This window comes from Felis catus, chromosome C2, assembly GCF_018350175.1.
Source record: "Felis catus isolate Fca126 chromosome C2, F.catus_Fca126_mat1.0, whole genome shotgun sequence".
In the NCBI taxonomy this organism is placed as follows: Eukaryota; Metazoa; Chordata; class Mammalia; order Carnivora; family Felidae; genus Felis; species Felis catus.
The window spans coordinates 51,808,416-51,830,977 of NC_058376.1; the positions used below are offsets into that span (position 1 = coordinate 51,808,416).

The window sequence follows — 22,562 nt, forward strand, 5'->3', positions numbered from 1 at the left end:
AATTGCTTGAGATGCTAACATTTCTCCCAGAGTTGGTAAATTATCTTCTCAATCCCCACAATATTTTAAAGTTAAATTTAAAAATAAAGTAAATTCAAAGAACTAATTTAGTAGTTTAGAGATATTGTAATTGTCAGAATTAATCCCACTGGTAATCTCTCTGATTTTTAATTTTAATTAAAATATATACTTACGGGTTTGTGATTTTGTCAACCAAAGAGTGTAAGATATTTGATGAAGTTTGTAAATGGCAGAGGGGCGTTTAAGAGGTCTGGATTAATAATATGTATTCTTTTAATTTGTGAAATTTAAAGCATTTGGAAGGATTTTCTTGTGAGTAGGAAAGGATTCCTTTCCATGTAGTTAATTAACACTTCCACCACCTCACATATTTACCTTCTTTTTCTTTTGGTGAGAACATGTAGGTTTTATTCTCTTAGCAAGTTTCAATTATACAAAATGGCATTATCAACTCTAGTTACCATTTATACATTAAATTTTCAAAACTTATGCATCTTATAACTGAAAATTTGTACCCTTTTATCAATCTCTTCCTATTTCCCCCCACAACCCAGCCTCTGACAACCACTTTTCTACTCTCTCTCATGAGTTTTTCTTTTTTGTTTTTGTTTTTGTTTTAGATTCCAAATGTAAGTGATACCATGTGGTATTTTCCTTTCCTTGTTTGTCTTACTTCACTTAGCATAATGCTTTCCAATTTCATCCATGTTGTCACAAATGACAGAATTTCCTTCTTTTTAAAAGCTGAATATAATATATATGTATACATGTATACATAATATATATATGTATACATGTATACATATATAAATAAAAGCTGAATATAATATATATGTATATATATACATATATATATGTATACATGTATACACACACACACACATATATATATCACATTTTTGTAACCTGTTCATCTGCCAGTAAACACTTAGGCTGTTTCTATACTTTGGCTTCTGTGAATAATGCTGCTATAAACATGGGAATACAGATATCTCTTTGAGATAATGATTAGTTTCCTTTGAATTTATATACCTAGAAGTAGCATGGCTGGATCATATGGTAATTCTATTTTTAATTTTTTGATGAACCTCCATACAGTTTTACAAAATGACCATACCAGTTTACATTAAGGATTCCTTTATCTTCACATCCTCACCAGTGTTTGTTATTTCTTGTCTTTTTGTTAAAAGCATTCCTAACATGTGTGAGATATCTCTTTATGATTTGAATCCACATTTCCCTGATGATCAATAATGTTGAGCACTTTTTCAAGTACTTGTTAACTATCTGTATGTTTTTGGAAAAATGTCAATTTGGTCCTTTTTGGTTGGGGTATTTTATTTTATTTTTTGCTTATTGAATTGCTGAGTTCCTTGTATATTTTGGATATTAACCACTTATCAGATATGTGGCTTGCAAATATTTTTTCTCATTCCATAGGTTGCCTTTTAATTTTGTTGATAGTTTCTTTTGCTGTGCAGAAGCTTTTTAGTTTAATGTAATTAAGCTTGTTTATTTTGTTTTTGTTGCTTTTCTTTTGGTGTCAAATTAAAAAAAATTATTGCTAAAATCAATGCTAAGGAGCTTATTGCCTATATTTTCTTCTAGTGGTTTTATGGCTTCAGGTCTTACATTTAAGTCTTTAATCTGATTTGAGTTGATTTTTGTGTATGGTTAAGATAAAATATGTAATTTGAACTTAATAGTTTAAACTACTGGATTCCAAATTTTTAATAAATGTATGACCTAGGTAGCTATTAATACTTTTCCTTCCACAAAACCATTTTTAGACCTGGAGAAGTTCATGCAAATGAATGCCTTAGAATTCTGCTTCAGAATTGCTCTCATACCATAAACAAAACATCTGACAATTTAACAGTCAGAAAAAATATATAAAACAATCATTTTCAGACATTGAAAAACAAGTCCCATTGGGCTATAATCCCTGAGAGAAGAGAAACAAATGAACTGGGTCCTACAATACTCTAGCTTATTGCCAGGATGAAGTTTCCAGGAGAAAGCCTGATTGTCTCACTGAGTTGAAGATACAGCAATTAAAGTTTGGAGTATCTAGACAGCTAGAATTTATGGTGCAGAATTCAAGGGATGAAGGAACTGCACACAGAACAATGAAAAATTTAAGAAGGATGCTTTAAGCATTGGTTGAGTACTGATGCGTGCATGTGTTAACAGAGACTCCCATAGTCCAAGCAGGAATCACTGATTAGCAATACTAGTCAGAGCTCACACAAACTGTAAATAATTTGTGTAAAAAGACCTTATAATAATGGAAACATTGGGTAGAGTCTTAACAGATGTGTGACACTTCAGCAGTTGGGATTACATTATTCCCAGAGATAAAATCTATGTAAGACCTCTCCAAACAAAACTTAATGTTGTGTTTTAATGGATAAAATTACCACAAGCTACTTATCTATGCATCAGAACAAAATCTAACATTCTTTAAAGGAGTTCAATAAAATCCAGAAACAAACAACATAAAATTAAAAATTGTCAAACATTTAATAAAACATTATCCAGCATGTAAATAAGCAGGAAGATATAAACCAAAGCAGGAGAAAAATCAAGTAGTAGAACCAGACCCTCATAATAATGGAGATGATGAAATTTATAGACAAGGTTGTTAAGATAGCTATTATAAATATCATGAACATGATCTATAATCGAAATGTCAATATGAACACATAAAGAAGAGAGATGGAAGATATTATAAAGACCCAAATGGAACTTGTAGACTTGACATGCAATATCTTAAGTGAAAAGCACACAGGATGCGATTAAAAGCAGATTAGGCATGGAAGAGAAAAATATCAGTGAGCATAAAGATATATGAATAGAAACTATTCAAAATGAAGCACAGAGAGAAATAAGAATGAAAAGTAAATATGGCCACTGTTTGGTGTGTTATTGAAAAATGTCAATTGTCTGCATGTATAATTGGAGACCCTGAAGGAACAAGTGAGGGCAGAAAGAATATTTAAAGAAATAATGGCCAGTGTTCACTCTGGCAACACATACACTAAAACTGGAATGATACAGAGAAGATTAGCATGGCCCATGCACAAAGAAATAATGGCCAAATCATTTTAAAATAGATAAAAAATAAATTTACAGATTCAAGAAGTTCAACAAACCCAACAGTGAAGAAGAAGAAGAAGAGGGAAAAAAAAGGCTAAAACCTGTCTGACAAATAATTAAAAGGCCAATGATAAAAAATATTAAAAGAAAGAGAAGGAAAAAGACACACTATATATGGAAGAACTAAATAAGAATCTCAGGAGCAGGTTACATCAAAATAAAAAGGTTCTGTACAGCAAAATAAATGATCAACAAAATAAAAATGCAACCTACCTAATGGCAGAAAATGTTTGCAAATCATATAATTGATAAAGGGTTAATATACAAAATATATAAAGAACTCACAGAACTCAATAGCAAAGTCATCATCATTCATCTGATTAAGAAATAAGCAGAGGACCTGAATAGACATTTTTCCAAAGAAGACATACAGATGGCCAACAGATACTTGAAAAGATATTCAACATCACTCATCGTCAGAAAAATGCAAATCAAATGATATTTCATCTCACATCTGTTATAATGGTTATTATCAAAAAGACAAGAAGTAAAAAGTGTGGGTGAGGATGTGGAGAAAAGGGAACACTTGTACACTGTTGATAGGGGTGTAAATTCGTGCAGTCACTATGGAAAACAGTATGGAGGGCTCTCAAAATATTAAAAATAGAACTATCATATGATCCAGCAATTCCACGTATGGGTATTTACCCTAAAGAAACAAAAACAGTAACTCAAAAATATGTATTCACTCCTATGTTCATTGCAACATTATTTACAATAGCCAAGATATGGAAACAACCTAAGTATCCAGAGGCTGTGCAAACTAGCAGATAATGAACAATGTCTGTAAAGTACTGAAAGACACAAAGAAAAGATATAGATATGGCAACTGAAAATTCTATTCCTATCTAAATTATCTTACAAAGAGAAGCAAAATCAACTTTTTCATATTTAGAAGAATAGAGTAAAAACTTAAAATTTAAAGGAAGTTCTTCACATAGAAAAAAAGTGATACCAGAGAGAAAGTTGGGTCTACACAAAGAAAACAATAATCTCAGAGATTAAAAATATGCAAGTGTATATAAAATAACTTTTTCTCATTTTTAATCTATTTAAAGTATAATTAGCTGCTTAAGTAAATAATGTCTATCCAGAATTCAATTGTATGCAACCATGGCAGAAATGATGGGAATAGGGAAAATAAGATTTAGTACTTTCAGGTCCTTATGCCATATGTAAACCAACACAGCAATATTTGAAGATAGATATTGATAAATTAAACGTGTATGTTATCAATTCTAGATCAATCATCAAAAAAGATGAATAAAACAAAGAAGTATAGTTAATAAGCCTGTAGGGGACATAAACAAAAGTACAATAATGATTCAATTAATTCAAAAGAAGTAGAAAAAGTTGAAAAATATTAAAGAATACATGGGACAAATAGAAATAATAACAAGATATCTATAATTATCATATATAATAGAAAAATAAAGCCCATATATACATTTCCTGTAAGAAACCCTCTTTGGCTCAGTTATTCTGGTCCAAATCTTGAGATGTGGAGGAGTACTCAAGAGGATTGATGAATGGATTCAGTGGCTCAATTTGTTCTCAAGAGCTGTTTTATGGAATAATTTTTGGATCTCATGTTCAAACTTTTTATTAATGATTTGGGTGAAGATATAAAAAAACAATCCAAAAGAAAAATGTGTGGTGACACAATGCCAAGCTGCTTACCTAAAGCCAGTAGGCTACCATCAAATATCTTTGGATCTGCATTACAAAAACTAATATGTGCTGAATGTAACATGGTATCTTGCAACAAATCTTGCACCAGAAAAAAGGAGTTTAGTGGAAAATGGTGACATCTGAATAAAACCTGTAGTTTAGTTAATAGTGTTATATCAATATTAATTTCTTAGTTTTGATGAATGAATCATGGTTATAGAAGATGTCAACATGAAAAAAGTTAGTGCAGGGCATATGAGAACTCTGTACTATATTACAACTCTGTAAGTCTAACATTATTTCAGTCTAAAATTATTTCAGTCTAAAAGTCTTAAAATTATTTAGGTCTAAAAATTATTTCAAAATAAAAAAATTAATATGTATCAATAAAGTACAATGACACAAAAAACATTTAGGAGAATAGTTATTATACAGAGGTAAACTCTCCTTGGAAAAGAAGCAAGTAAATGGATAAATTGGTGAAGATAATTGAGTACTTACTATGTTCTGGGGGTTTACATGGATTATCATATTATATTTTCATAATAACCATTACAATTGACATATTACTTTCATCATTTTACAGGGGAAGTTCAGTCAATTGCTCAGAGCCAGTAAATTGCAAATCTGGGATATAAAACTAAGTTTGTATAACTCAAAAGGCCAGGACTTTTCCACAATGCTAGAGTAGCCTCTAGTGTTAACAATTTAACTCTCTTGTACATGAAGCTTAAAGCTATATTTTCACTTTATATTAATTTTAAGATGGATGTTTAAGAAGTAGTGTGTATTAGGAGAATAATCAGAATTATAAGGAAGTCAAGAAAAAATAAGTCTTAGTCCCAAATTTTTAAAAAAAGTAGATATATGAATACATGATAACTATTATCAATAACAAGTTTTTATTTATTCAGAAGGAATCCATACAGACTTTACAGAGAGGGTGCATATTTCACCTTAAGGGAAAATATGCTTCAGCATTAGATTGTTTAATAATAAAATGAGCTTTTTTTTGAAGTCTTGCTAGTGGTGTTATTTAAGTAGCAGCAAGATGTCTTCTCCAGGGGAGGTCTATCATTCTAAGAAGAAATAATTTCTCCAAAGACATAATGATATGAAATACACTGAATGTTTGGGAAATAGAAAATACTATCAGATAGCAGGATCACATGTCCTGGTAACAATGGAAATTGCTCAGGAATTTTGTTGTCACAATGAAAGACTGAGAAATATATTGGCATTCTAATTAAATCTTATTATTATTAATTGCAGTCCTATTAGACCCACTAAGTAGTCATTAAGTAGTCACTAAATAGTAAATCAAAACAATTCTAGCCAGTGACAAATTTGGTGATAGTTTTGAAAACTTGGATAGTTAAAAAATCAAAATTAAGGGCTAATAGCAGCAAATCCCCTTGCAAAAGAAAAAAGGATGAAAAAAATATATAATTAAAATTAAGCACTTATACTAAAGTATTACACTTGATATATTTGATGCCATTAATGAATTCTGTTCAAAAAGAGTAAAAATCAAGTCACAAATCTGGGAGAAATACATGCATTTACTAAAACAATTCTACCTCACAATTCTGTTTTTATTCTATTTCACTTCTGGCCCAGAGTTATACTGTGATTCATTGGTTGAGCCAAAATGGGTACCAAATAAAAACATTTTCTTAGGAAAACCACCCAAACTACAGGAAAGCAACACTATTTAGTTCCTTTATTTTCAGTAATTCATTGCTTTAGCTTAGGACTCTGATCTTTCATGCTATCAAGGGAGACCATCTTCTAAACATTTATCATAATTGTCCTTTAGTATAAATGAAGGCTCTAAAGGAAAGTTTTGATAAAGGATGCTGGCAAGAAAGTTGATGCCACTGAATGGCTGAGTGGAAATTTATGGATGGAAAGGATGGACATGGGACAGAAGAAGAGACCTGAAGAACACACATATAAATCGCCTTAAGTATTGGCCTTGAATATCTCATTTATTACTTTTCAATTATCTGTCTGACATCTGAAATTACAAGCATGTGTGCTAACGTTATTCTTAAGGAAAATGTAAATATTGTAGTCCCTAATTCTTCTATGGGGTGAATTGGATATGTGATTATAGGGTGTTCATGTATCACACACTAATTTCATTAAAGATAAATTCGGGAATTAGAAGTTATATTTTTTATGAGGTACTTTTTAAACAAAGGTTAATTCTTAACTAGTTTCATTTATAATTAAACTGAAAATGTCACAATTTCCTTCTAAAATAAATACACATATTCAAGTAATCACAGTAGTTGACTGAGATTAATAGAGATCAAGTTGTGGTCTTTATTATACCTGTGATGGTTAATTTTATGTCTCCATTTAGCTAGGCTATGATGTTCAGATATTTGGTCAAACATCAGTCTACATGCTTCTGTGAAGGTGTTCTGTTAATGTGATAAACATTTGTATTAGTACACTTTGAGTAAAGCCAAATTTTCCATAATGTGTGTTGGTCTCAAGCATTCACTTGAAGGTCATAAGAAAAGAACACTGAGGGGCTGGGGGAGATGAACAAAATGGGTGAAGGGGAATAGGAGACACACACTTTCAGTTATGGAATGAATAAGTAGCTGGAATAAAAGGTGCAGCATAAGGAATATTGTCAATGGTATTGCATTAGCATTGTATGGTGACAGATGGTAGCTGCATTTGTGGTATAGCTTGTGTGTATACACTTGTCGAATCTTTACATTATATACCTCAAACTAATGTACCATTGTGTGTCAACTATACTCAAATTAACTTTTTTAATGTTTATTTATTTTTGAGAGAGAGAGACAGAGCATGAGCAGGGGAGGGGGAGAGAAAGACGGAGATACAAAATCTGAAGCAGGCTCCAGGCTCCGAGCTGTCAGCATAGAGCCTGATGCGGGGCTCGATCTCAGGAACAGTGAGATCATGACCGAACCAAAGTCAGATACTTAACCATAACCAACTGGGCTACCCAGACACCCCAACTATACTCAAATTAAAAAAAAAAAAAAAGTAAAAAAGACTGAAGTTCCCCCAAGAAGAAGGAATTCTGCCTTTATACTTCCTTTGAACTTGATATTGCCACATCAAATTCTCCCTGAATCTCCAGTCTGCTAGCCTGCCCTGCAGATTTTGGAATTGTCAGTCCCTACAATTGCACAATCCAATTCCTTAAAATCTCTATTTCAGTAGATTATAGATAGATGATAGATAGATGGATAGATAGATAGATAGACATAGATATGGATCTCTATAGCAGAATAAACTATTTGTACTCTTAGACTCTATTTCTTCTATTTAACAGAAAAAATAACTCCTTCCAGAGTTTTAATTTTCAACTACAAATAAATAGAGGGACAAAAATAAATGCACCCCACTATCTTTCAGATATAAAACACATACACACAACATACACACACTGAATACAGTGTTAGGGTAAATACATGTCTCGGCATGAGTCTTATGCAATAGGAAAACTTTAAAAGTATGTATTTTATAATTCTTTTAATTAATTAATTTATTCTGAGAAAGAAAGCACAAGTGGGGGAGGGGAAGAGAGAGAAGGAGAAAGGGAATCTCACGCAGGCTCCACACTGTCAGCGCAGAGCCCCATGAGGGGCATGAACTCACAAGCCATGAGATCAAGATCCGAGCTGAAGTCAAGAGCTAACCTCTTAACCAACTGAGATATCCAGGTGCGCCAATTTTATAAACTTTCTTAATGTTTATTTATTTTTGAGAGAGAGAGAGAGAGAGAGAGAGAGAGAAAGAGAGAGGGGAGAGGTGCAGAGAGAGAGAAAGACACAGAATCTGAAGCAGGCTCCAGGCTCTGAGCTGTCAGTACAGAACCTGGGCTCAAACCCACCAACTGTGATATCATGACCTGAGTCAAAGTTGGTCGCTTAGCCAACCGAGCCACCCAGATGCCCCAAAAGTATGTATTATTTTAAATGTACTTATTTAAATAAAAATAAGTCAAGCAAATAACAAAAATGTAAATTTCTAGATAGATGCCTAAAAGCAAACATAAAGTCCACTTTGCCATCCAAACCATTTCCTCCATTTCCTGGAGATGTTCCCATTAGAAAATTTTGGTGTATCATTCAAAGAATGTGTGTATATGGATGGTCCCCAACTTATGATGGCTCAACTTACAATCTTTAAACTTCAATTTAACATTTACTGCTATGCTATGTTGTAGGACCCTCTCTCATGATTCTTCAATACTTTATGCTAAAATAGCCTTTGTGTTAGATGAGTTTATCCTATTGTGGGCTAACGTAAGCATTCTGAGTATATTTAAGATGCTAGGCTAAGCTATAATGTGTGGTAGGTTGAGTGCATTAAATACATTTTCTATTTATGATATTTTCACCTTATAATCAGTTTATTGGGACATAACACTTTCAAACAATGTAGTTTTACAACATTGTTTTAAATGTCATATGGTTTCAGAGATATTTTTGAGTAAATCATCTTTTCATAAATTATGGGATGAGTATTTAAAATCAATGTCAGCATCCCTATGGCAGAGCAGTAGGAATGAGATACCAGCCAATAAGCATATCAAGTTAACCTTCTATCTTTGTTAAAATTGTTCTTAGTTAAATCTAACATCCAAATTAATGAAATTCCTGAGGTAAGCTCTCTCCATAAACTTTTTAAAAATAACGGAGTTGAACAAGATTTGTAAAATAGCAAGATCTGCCTTAAGTCTTTCAAGGTATCAATTGGATAGTGGGTCAGTGCATCCACACTGTTGGTTGGTGTTTTATTCCTATTGTTGTTGTGGTTATCACACTCACCTTTTCAAGCTAATATAATAAGTCTATTTCAAATTAATCCCTTTGGCCGACTGTTAGCTCTTTCTGAATGAGATCTCCGGACCAAAATCCTAGCTATGCAGTGACAAATTGTGGATGAAGCTATTCTGGACATCAGGATTTTTCTTCACATGAAGGCTTTAAGGAATGACTATTTTTAAACATTCTGTCAAACATTGCAAAACCAAGTCCCAAGGTTACTCTCCCATCTCTAAAGATACTTACCGTATCAGTGATCTTTGTTCTGATAAGAAAATGGCATTTCTGTTCCTTTTCCTCTACAAATGAGAACAAGCCAAACGTTACCTTAAAATTTACTTACAGTAAAGAAAACAAACCTTTAGGCAAAATATCATGTGTATAATAATGCATACTGCCAAGGCTGAGATAGTTCTAACAAAGCCAAATGGATTCCCTAGCCTGTCCTCTCCTGGATGGAGAGGGCTACAGGCATCTCACAGAGGAGCTGAGGAAATAGACCGTTATTGCCAATTACCACTTTCCATGGTTCATTTAATTACTACCAGATTTAATAAAGGAATAAAGGAAAGTTACTCTCCAAATTGAGATTTAAAAACAGTAATTGTATCTTATATTTAAACCCTTGATAAGTTGAATATTAAATGTATAAACTTTTGTCTGCATTCTCCAACATTTACTTCCCTAAACATATATTACTTTCATAATTAGAAATACCTCCACACAAATGTTTTCAAGTGTTTTTTTAGAGGTGCCTGGGTGGCTCAGTCAGTTAAGCATCCAACTTTGGCTCAGGTCATGGTCTCATGGTCTCATGGTCCATTGAGTTCAGCCCTGGTCCGTTGAGTTCAAGCTCCATGCTGACAGCTCAAAGCCTGGAGCCTGCTTCAGATTCTATGTCTCCCTCTCTCTCTGCCCCTCCCCCGCTCTCACTTTCTCTCTCTCTCTCTCTCTCTCTCTCTCTCTCTCTCTCAAAAACAAATAAACATTAACAAAAAATTTTTAAATTAAAAAAAAGTTTTTTTAAGTGATATGTCCCATGGTTAATAAATAGTTTAAGAATGTTTATTTTTGCCTTGTAAGCAGCTATAGGGATATCTAATAAGCAAAAGCATATTTTGATTTTGATAATAAATTTAATGCACATACTCCATAAGTATAGTTCAAAGCTGGAGAAAACAGGTTAATTTTGTTTTTATTTTTAAAATGTTCAGGTAATAGAAGTCGGTATTCTAGAAGACACACTAATGTTCCTTCTACTTCTCCTATAGTTGTGTGTAAACTTGTTTACTTATGACAGATGAATATTATGTAGGAAAAAATTAATATTTAAAAAATTCTTTCAAGTTAAGAAAAATATTTTTAAATGCTTTTGAGTATGACTTACACACAATGTTACATTAGTTTTAGATGTACAATAAGTCTATTTGTTATGCTATGCTCACCACAAGTGTAGCTACTATCTGTCATTATACGACACTATCAAATTACCATTGACTATATTTCCTATGCTGTACCTCTTATTCCTGTGATTTATTCACTCCATAAGTGTAAGCCTGTATCTCCTACTCCCCTTCACCCATTTTGTCCATCTGCCATCCCACTCCTGTCTGGTGACCATCAGTTTGTTCTCTAATTATAAGTCTGATTCTGCTTTTTGTTTGTTTATTCATTTGTTTTGGTTTTTAGAGTCCACATATGAGTGAAACCATATTGTATTTGTCTTTCTCAGTCTGACTTACTACATTTAGCATAATACTCGCTAGGTCCATCCATGTTGTCACAAGTGGCATGATCTTCTTCCTCTACGGCTATATAATATTCCATTGCATATATATATATATATATACCACATCATCTTTATCTGTCTGTTGATGGACACTTAGGATGTTTGAATATCTTGGCTACTGCAAACAATAGTGTAATGAACATAGAGATGCACATATCTTTTTGAATTAGTGTTTTCAGGATTTGTTGTTGTTGTTGTTCAAAACCCAGTAGTGGAATGACTATATTGTATGTTATCTCTATTTTTAATTTTTTGAGGAAATTCTGGACTGTTTTCTACAGTGGCTGAACCAGTTTGCATCCCAACTAACAATGTATAATGGTCCCCATTTCTCTACATCCTCACCAACACTTGTTATATCTCGGTATGAGAAAACACGTCTTTGTGTTTAATCTTTGTGACTGGTGTGAGGTGATATCTCATTGTGATTTTGATGTGCATTTCCCTGATGACTAGTGATGGTGAGCATCTTTTCATGTGTCTGTTAGTCATCTGCATGTCTTCTTTGGAAAAAAGTCTATTCAGATTTTCTGCCCATTTTTAATCAGATTTTTTGTTGTTGTTTTTTGGCATTGAGTTGTACAAGTTCTTTATATGTTTTGAATATTAACCCCTTATAGGATATATCATTTGCAAATATCTCCTCTGATTCAGTAGACTGCTTTTTGTTTTTGTTGATGGATATTCTATACTCATAGATTGGAAGAATTAATATTGTTAAAATGTCCATACTACCCAAAGCAATCTACAGATTTGATAAAATCTCTATAAAAATACCAACAGCATTTTTTGGTAGAAGTAGAAAAAATCATACTGAAATTATATGGAACCACAAAAGATCCCAAATAGCCAAAAGAATCTTGAGAAAGAAAAACAAAACTGGAGGCATCACAATGCCACTTTTTAAGATATACTACAAAACTGTAATCATCAAAACAGTATGGTACTGGCACAAAAATAGACACATAGATGAATGGAACCAAGCGGATAATAGAGAGTCCTGAAATGAAACTACTTTATGACAAAAGAGGCAAGAATATACAGTAGGGAGAAGGCAGTGTCTTTAATAAATGATGGTGTGAAAACTGGACAGCTACATGCAAAAGAATAAAACTGGACCACTTTCTAACACCGAACACAAAAATTAGCTCAAAATGATTAGAGAAGTAAATATGAGACCTGAAATCATAAAAATCCTAGGAGAAAATACAGGCAGTTATTTCTCTGACATTGGCCATAGCAACATTTTTCTAGGTATGTTTCCTGAGGCAAGGGAAACAACAGCATAAATAAACTGTTAGAACTACATCAAAATAAAAAGCTTTTTCACAGTGAAGAAAATTCCTTATCCAATTCTCATGTATTCTTGAACTTTCTGAATGCTATGCATTTCTGTATAAAGTTTAAGATAACAGATAAAATACATTTTAATGGTACACTTTCCCTTTCAAAAGACTTTGTATCTGAAAGGAGAATATAAGACTTTCAAAGAAATGACATTTTACCAAAAAGCTTGATCTTTCATGACATGTCATCTAACTCTCATAGTGGGTGTAATTTACCAAATTGGTTTGAAGGCATTTCAGGAAACTACAGGAGCCATGGTCTGCATTACTGATAGATTTATCCAAGTACTTGATAGTCCATTAGGAGAATTATTTATCTAAAAGCAAGCAGACCAATATCCACACAGTGCTCCAAACACACAAACCAATTTGAAAAGCAACCAGGCAGCTGTTACTTACTTAGGGTCTGCCTATGACCACATAAGTAATGTCTCAGCTTCCCACTTCTAATAAGATTATATTTGCTACTTAAAAAAAATTGCTATTTTGTTTTTGCCTTTGAATAGATGAATGCCACATATCCTATAATTGGAAGGCAGCTAAAGAATATCCAATTCAATGAAAAAAGGTATGGAGGTGGGGAAGAAGAGCTCTATTACAAACAGGAATATTTGAACTAAAGAATCAAAATTCTTAGGTGTCATTTGTTACGTGTCTTAAATTGTAATATTCTAAAATCTTTGTGCCTCCTTTTTTCCTGTTCCGTTATCCTCTAATGTCCCTGGTGATTTCATATAGAAGTTCAAACTTTCGCTTTTCTAATATCCCATGATCACATCCCATGATCAGGTGAAAAACACTTAGGTGTTTTCGTGACTTATTTTGTGTTAAGTGCTAAAATATTTATTCAGGCTCAATGGTTACTAAATCATGAAGATATAATGTAAGTACCTTCAAATTTCATTTTTCGCTTTTTAATTCCAATTTTCAAAAGAATTTATAATTATCCATTTTTATCTTAATGATCTAATTAGCTTCCCTTTTTCTGCAAATTAATAATCCCTAGCTCTATATCCTAAAACCTCATACTACAGGTATTTATGGACTCACTTCCCACATTTTCTCAAGTAGTTACAAATAGCTTGACTACTTACTTTCAGCAGAACCCTGGACTGCTGGGTTGCACAATTCCAATAGGTTCATTCATGTAAGCTATGTGAACAATGCCCCCTGGACTTTTGCAAGGCATAGTTGTTCACGTGGACTACAATGGGAATTTGCCTTTTGGAATTATGCACTGCAGTAACATGGCTAGACCCATCACACTTTTTAAATTATCTGTTCCTTTGCTTTTGTTTCATGTTAGGTGCCAGTAAGCCCCACTCCTAACCTCCAGGCTACCTAAACGAGATTAAACCCTCTTTGTATTTCAATGCCTGATTTAAAGGTGTCTGTGAACCTGGTGAATTTAAAATTGGTATGTCCTCCTCTGTGTCCCCATGGACATTTGGTCTTATAAGAGGTCAGCATTCTCTATATTGCTTGTGTGTTTGTTTGCCTTTCCTGCTTGATAATTAGATATTTAAGGACAGGGATCATGATTTGTTAATCTTTGAATAAGTATGCCATAGTGCCTGCTACACAGTTGGGCTAGAAACTGCTGAACTGATTTCAATAAGCTAGAATTCTTATATAACTCAAGAGAGTACTTCAAAAAACATTACATTTTAGGGTTAAAAACCAACTACCCCAAACCACCTACCTAAAATTTTATTTTTAAAAATTATTCCAACTTTAGAAAAAGTCAAATTCCCTTTTATGTGTTTTATTGAAATCACTTCTTGTACAATACCAAATACAGAATTACCAGACTCATAAACAGTTTCCCTGAAGCAATGCCTTCCTATTTCCCTGCTTGATCATTCCTCCAGCAGTCACAGCAATACAAAACAAAACCCACAAAACTTACATGTTTCTCTTTTTCAGTAATCCTTTCAAAGCCTAGACCTGTTCCTTGTAATACAAATTAAAACCTGTACATGAGAAATTCGGAAGATTACCTTGAAGACTGAAAAAGCAAAGAAAACGATGTTACCTTCCACTAAGTATAGATATTGGCTCCTGTTTTAAACAGTTCTCTATGATTAACTGTAAGACATACAGATACCACTATCCTACTTTATGCAAGAATTTCACCACGGTGAGAGCAAATAGACAGTTCAGGTAATGGGCCATTTTAAAAATAAATTATCTACCGGACCAGGCTGAGAGTAGCTCTAAGAAAAAAAGAATATGCCAGGACAAAATAGCTAATTGATCTTTAATCATCAGACATCCAGAAAGATCTTAGAAGTCCATATGAGTACACTTCAGGTTGCTGGCTCCATAAAACTGATACATGGACAAATGTATACAATAAAGAAAAAGCCAGGCCTGAGATACAGGTAGGTTACAGGTATTTAACAGATATTTACTGAGAACCTATTATACACCAGCCTTCATTATAGAACTACAGCTAAAAGTGAAGAAAATAGACAAAAATCTCTTCCTACAGTTAAGTAGGAAGAGAAATTAACCTGAAGAAATAGATTGGGGCTTGATTATCAGAGGGGATTTATGTTACATGTAATTTTGTTCCTTCGAAGCCAACCACATTTCCATCCTTTTAACAGAAGCTGGCATTTATCTTATTCTAAGGAGCTGTCAACCGGGACTAGCAGAGGTGCCCATGCTTCCTGGCACGACAACACTAACTCTGGCTATGCTGTTCCAACTGTAGCAGCATCATGTGACAGCATGTGACGGAAGTGCTGGTAGACCCTGATAGTTTGTGTACACTGTGGAAGCCAGTGTCAACATTTAGAAGCTGATCTGGCACAAGATCCTTCCCTAAAGACCCCTTCCAACATCTGAACATGCAGTTTTCTAGATGCCTGCACCTTTTCACACTACAAACACAAGCTTTCTGTCAAACACTGGTGTTAAATAATCAGCATCCTTCCCCAGCCAACACTTACGTGTAGAGCAGAACATGCCAGAGAATCTCCCAACACTGATTACTAGCCAAACCACTTCCAAAGAAAACAGGGATGTTAACCCTTAGAATTCATTACTTGTCTCTTATGCTGAATAAGCTTCAGAGGTTACTGTGGGATTCAAACTCAAAGACACTGTCACTAGCATACAGAAACCACTTGGGTTATAAATTCAATTAAATAAAAATAATAACATTCTTAACAAAAACTATATTGAAATTGCTTCAGGGTCTGTTTCTGCATATGTAAAGAACAAAGGGGAAAAAAAAAGATTTGTTTTTCAAGAAAGTGTGAGCTAATTAGATTTAACTGTTTCTGAAGACACTGAAAGTTTCACTCATTTAAGTAACATACAGTAAACAAAAGTGACGACAAAGCACCAAAAACCTGGCTACTGTTCCATAAGTTTGCATGACTGCTTAGACTTGCCATGTTTCAGCATCCCTTGTTACCTACTTTTTGGAACATAGCTAGGACTAGAGATATAATTATCTTGATCTTTAGAAAATTTTCTTCCTCTTATGAGATTTCAATCTCTTAGAAATATAAAGCAAGCCATAAATGCATTTTTAAATAGGGTAATGGCCAAATAAAAGTAGTAACATACATTTTTGAAATATTTTATTTAACCCAATCTACCCAAAATATTTTCATTTCAATAAGCATTCATTATTAAAGAAAACATTTAATGAGATTTTTTTTTCGATATTGCCTTTTTAAATTCTGGGGTGAATTTTATGCTAACGTCTAAATCCAGACTAGCCACATCTTAAGTGCTCACTTGCCACATGTGACTGGTGGTTACCATATTGGACAGCTCAGTCTTACGTGGTGAGACTATATGTCTCTGGGTGGCACTATGCACTGGACAAGTTTGTGTGCATCTCAGGGCCTAAAAATAATATATTATTATGTTAAGAGACGTTTGTAAAATAATATATAATGTGGAAGCATAGGAATTCATCACATCATACCACAGTGTTTGAAAGTATTGATTCACATTCCAACAGTAAGCAATTGAGTCCTTGTTTATGTTGCCAAAACTACTTGTTAACAATTCAGAGAAAATGGTCCTCTCCCTGGTGGCTACACGCCCTAAGGTGATGTTGACTCTGCCTTCTGTCTAATACAATTCCTATCAAAATGGCCACTTTAACTTATGTCCACAGCTTCTCAATAGTGGGTCAGATCAGTTTCCTGGGGCCAAACCAGTTATCACAGATTCTCCTGTCTTCCATTTCCCAAGAAAGCAGTCTATGTCCTACATGCACTGCTTGCTAGGTCAGTGCCAGCAAGGGAGCCAGACTTAAGAGTAGGCAGTTAATATTTTGAATGAATAAGTGTTTTACTTTTTATAATTCCGTTTTTATATTCTATCATACAATAATTATTTAAAATTTGAGAATTGAAATATTTTTTTTTTCAACGTTTATTTATTTTTGGGACAGAGAGAGACAGAGCATGAACGGGGGAGGGGCAGAGAGACAGGGAGACACAGAATCGGAAACAGGCTCCAGGCTCTGAGCCATCAGCCCAGAGCCTGACGCGGGGCTTGAACTCACGGACCGCGAGATCGTGACCTGGCTGAAGTCGGACGCTTAACCGACTGCGCCACCCAGGCGCCCCAAGAATTGAAATATTTTTAAATATTATTTCACATAAGTGGTTTGGAGGGGTTGTTGTTGTTGTTGTTGTTGTTGTTGTTTGGGAGAGAGAGAACACAGGGGAGGAGCAGAGGGAGAGGGAGAGAGAGAATCTTAAGCAGGGTCCACACCCAGCAGGGAGCCCTAGGAGGGGCTTAATCTCATGACCATGAAATCATGACCTGAGCCGAAATTAAGAGCTGGATGCTTAACCAGCTGAGTCACCCAGGTGCCCTAACCATTTTTTTTTTTCTAAATAGAAACAGGTTTGTTATTTATTCTGTCTATAAAAGTAATAGAAATTTATTGTAAAGAATAAATCAAGCTATAAGGATTTCTATAAAATTTCTTGTAAACCCTAATAGTGAAAATTTCTGCAGTGGTTTGTTTTAAATCCTTTCAAAATTCTTTGTGCTTCCTGTTTCTCTCAAAACTCATATGATACATATTGTATAGCAAATCATTTCATTTATTTATATATACTGGATATAATATCTACCTTGGAGTTTTTATTAGATGTATAATATTCCATTTCATGTGTGTACCATGATAATCAACCAGCTCCTATTGGTAAATAATTTAAATTGTTTCTAATTGTTTTTCATTAAAATCTTACTGTAAGTGATACATTTTATATATAAGTTGAAGTTTGTTTGCAATTATATTCTCTTGAGAATTCCTTCAGTGTGAAACTCTTGTGATAAAAATTATCACATTGTATTTATTTATCCATTCCTTTTAAATATATTGTTTAACAAAACATTAAATCACATTGTATTTATTTACCCATTCCTTTTAAATATGTTGTTTAACAAAATATTAAAATAATACTTAGATTTTGTCATTCAAAATGGCAAGCTTAGAGTATATATTTACCCATTTTGGTATCTTAGTCAACTAAATAATTAACTCTTAAAAATAACAACTAAAGGGTTGCCTGGGTGGCTCAGTCGGTTGAGTGTCCAACTTCGGCTCAGGTCATGATCTCGTGTCTCATGAGTTCAAGCCCTGCGTCGGGCTCTATGCTGACAGCTCAGAGCCTGGAGCCTGCTTCAGATTCTGTGTCTCCCTCTCTCTCTGCCCCTAACCTATTTGCATTCTGTCTCTGTCTCTCTCAAAAACAAACAAACGTTAAAAAAAAATAACAAGTAAAAAAGAAAAAGTATGCATGCCCTCAATAAATTAAAAAAATAAGCATTTGAGTAATATTATATATATATAAGATAATTTATTATTACCTTATACATATAATAGATTTATATAATAAATACTATAGACTGGTCATGTCTCAATATAGACACTTGTAGATCTATCTAATTCTTTTTGATGACTTCATGATATTCCATTCTATACATCTAACTTATCTCCTAATAATTAACTTTGAAAATATTTCTATTTTATAATCTGTTAAAAACAATAATATCTCAATTTACATATATTTATTACTTTGGGTGAATATAACTATAGGATATATACTTAGCAATACAATTGTTATATCAAAAACATAATGCTTTTTCATTTTTTTCTTAATGCTTTTTCATTTCTAAAGTATATTGCAGACGTCCAAAAATACGTACTCACTTGCCAAAAACATGAGTGCCTATTTCTGTGCACCTGAAAATTGAGAAAATACCAACTTTTAAAAATATTTACCACATAGGTAGGTGGTAAATAATATCTCATTCTGACTTTGGTTAACATTTCTGGATAGAGACTATTTTAGTGTATTTTATATTTCTTTCCCTAGGTTTTAAATATTGTATATGCCAATATTTGTATTATTTAATTTTATAAGTTCTTGAAGCTTAAATACTGACATCATACTAATTAATTCTTCTGTGATTTGCTTTATTTGGGCAATATTTTGCTGGTGAAATTCAAACATGAAGTACGCATTGGGATAGTTCATTAGTTTCCCTGTGTCATTCGGCCTCATTGTTGTGTAGACTACATTTGGCTTAATCCATCCCCTTGTTGTTTTACATTGGGTTCTTTCCAGTTTTTAGCTACAAGAGATAATTAAGATGTGAAAATTGTTTTATTCCCTGGTGCAAGTATGTAAGTAATGTATCAAATAAATATATATTTATGAGGTAAATAACTGATTCTTAATATAAGCACATTTTAAAAATGGGTACAAAATTCTAAGTTGTTTTATAATTGGTTGAAAGGAGTACAAATTAGTAGTAAGAAATAGCCATAACTATTTTCTGACTTTTCAGTTTTTTCCAATTAAGTGATTGAACTGGCTCATCACTACCTTAAAACAACAACAACAACAACAACAATTATTTAAATACAGTTGACATACAATGCCATATTAGTTTTAGGGGTACAACATAGTAATTTCACCATTCTGTACATTATATAATGCTCACCACAGTGAAAGCAGTCACCATATGTCACCATACAACATTTTTATAATATTATGGACTATATTTCCTATGCTGTACTTTTCATCTTTGTGACTTATTTATTTAATAACTGGAAGTTAGTACTTATTAATACCTTTTACTTATTTCAGCTATACCTCACCCTCTTCTCTCTGGAAACTACCAGTTTGTTCTCTGTATTTATGAATCCGTTTCTGGTTTGTTTGCTATTATTGTTTGTTCATTTGTTTTGTTTTTTAAGAGTCCAAAAATAAGTGAAATAATATGGCATTTGTTTTTCTTTGTCAAACTTATTTCAGTTAGCATAATATCCTCTAGATCCAGCCATGCTGTTGCAAATGGCAAGATTTCATTCCTTTTCATGGCAGTGTAGTATTCCACTGCGTATTTATACCTTATCCATTCATCTATTGATGTGCATTTAGGGTGCATCCATATTTTGGCTATTGTAAATAATGCTGCAATGAACATAGAGGTGTACATATCTTTTTTAATGTTTTCATACTTTATTTGGTTAAATAACCAATAGTAGAATTACTAAATCATTTCTATTTTTAATTATTTCTATTTTTATTTATTTGAGGAACTTCCAGTTTTCCACAGTGGCTGTACCAAGAGCCACTAACAATGTAGAAGAGTTCACTTTTCTCTACATCCTCATCAACAATTTTTTTTCTTGTCTTTTCCATATTAGTCATTCTGACTTATGCGAGGTGATAGTTCATTGTACTTTCGATGTACATTTCCCTGATGATTAGTGATATTGAGCATCTGTTAGCTATCTTTGGATAAGTCTTATTTAAGTCTTCTGTATGTATGTCTGTATGTCTTCTTTGGAAAATGTCTATTTAAGTTCTCTGTCCATTTTGAATCAGAATATTGTTACTTTTTCTTTTGGTATTGAGTTGTATAAGTTCATGTATTTTGGGTATTAACCCCACTGTCGGATAATCATTTTCTGGTAACTTCTCCTGTTCAATAAGTTGCATTTCCATTTTTTTGATACTTTTCTTTGTGGTGCAAAGGTTTTTTTTATTTTGTGTAGTCCCAATAGTTTATTTTTGCTTTTGTTTCCCTTGCCGTAGGAGCTATATCTATAAATATATTGCTAAGGCTAATGTCCAAGAGATTACTGCCTGCTTCTTCTAGGTATTTTATAGTTTTGGGTCTCACATTGATATCTTTTATCTTTTTGGGGTTTATTTTTGTGAGAAGTGTAAGAAAGTAGTCCAGGTTCATTCTTTTGTATGTAGCTGTCCAGTTTTCCCAGTACCACTTTTGAAGGAACTATCTTTTCCTTATTGTATATTCTTGCCTCCTTTATTTTAGATTAGTTATACATATAAGCATAGGTTTATTTCTGAACTCTATTCTGTTCTATTGATCTATGTGTCTGTTTTTTGTGCTAGAACCATACTGTTTTGATTACTACAGCTTTGTAGTATATCTTAAAAGTAGAATTGTGACACCTCCAGCTTTGTTTTTCTTTCTCAAGATTGCTTTGATTATTTAGGGTCTTTTGTGATTCCCTACAAATTTTAGGATTATTTGTCCTAGTTCTGTGAAAAATGTTGTTGGTATTTTGAAAGGGATTGCACTGAATCTGTAGATTGCTTTTGGTGGTATGGACATTTTAACAATATTAATTCTTCCAGTCCATGAACGTGGATTGAAATCACATCAAATCACATCACCTACCATGGGTTTTTGCAATGCTTCGTTTAATGAAAGACTCCCCTGCCAATTCTAATCTGTACCAATTCAAATCTGTACCAATTCTAAGTTGGGTGCTTGTAGGAAATGCCTCTTTTTTCATGTTTTGTTAAAGTGTCTTGAATTTTTAAATTTATTTTTAAATGTTGTACATGCTGTATATTGGCTTATTGATAATATCTGGCAAATATCTTTTTCCATTAAGTTACTTATCTTTCACTTGTTTCTATTTATGAAAAAATAATATAATCAGTTTTATTAAAGTTTTACTTTTTTCTCTATTTCATTTAAAAGCGTCATAATATTATTTCTGACAAAGAAGTATTTACTTCACATGGAGAATGTTATATAATAGAAATTCTATTTCATTGTTCCATGTGGGTAAGCACTGCCCCAGTACCACTACTAAATATATCATCTTTCCCTACTTATCTCACTGCTGTCAATATTGAGTCTCCTAAAGTTTGCATTAATTTGCTGGTAAAGTTCTATTCAATTCTGCTGTCTTGGTTTTTACTTGCCAATACCCACCTTAGAATACTTGTTATATGACATTTGCTATTTGATAACCATGTGCCAATACCATCCTATGTTTATTAATTTAGTTTTATTATGATGTTTCTATTTTAAGGCAATGTCATTTTAATCTTTTGCTTCAAGAATATTGTGACTCTACATTGCCTCTGCTAACTCCACAATTACTTTGGAATTAGTGTGTCAAGAGCCATAAAATTATTTTGGAATTTTAAATTGAATTTAATTGAAACTATCAACCTATAAATCAAGAACAATTAATATATTTACTGATGCATCATATCCCCCATGTACATGGATATATGCTTTCATATTTTTAGCTCTTTTATAATTTTACTCAGAAACATTTGACATGTTATTTGTTAGATTAGAATTTTTAAATTTCCTTTTTATACCTTCTGTGATTATTAAATTTTATAGAAAATGATATCTGATTTCTAAAATTATTGAAGTTTTAATTTATAGTTTCATTTAACTAAAATTTAATTTTTCAAA

General features: G+C 32.9%; 1 pseudogene; it reads left to right on the forward strand.

The window, feature by feature from the left end:
• Positions 1-3,037: 3,037 nt before the first annotated feature.
• LOC111556407 lies at positions 3,038-3,130 on the forward strand (annotated as a pseudogene).
• The last annotated feature ends 19,432 nt before the right edge of the window (positions 3,131-22,562 follow it).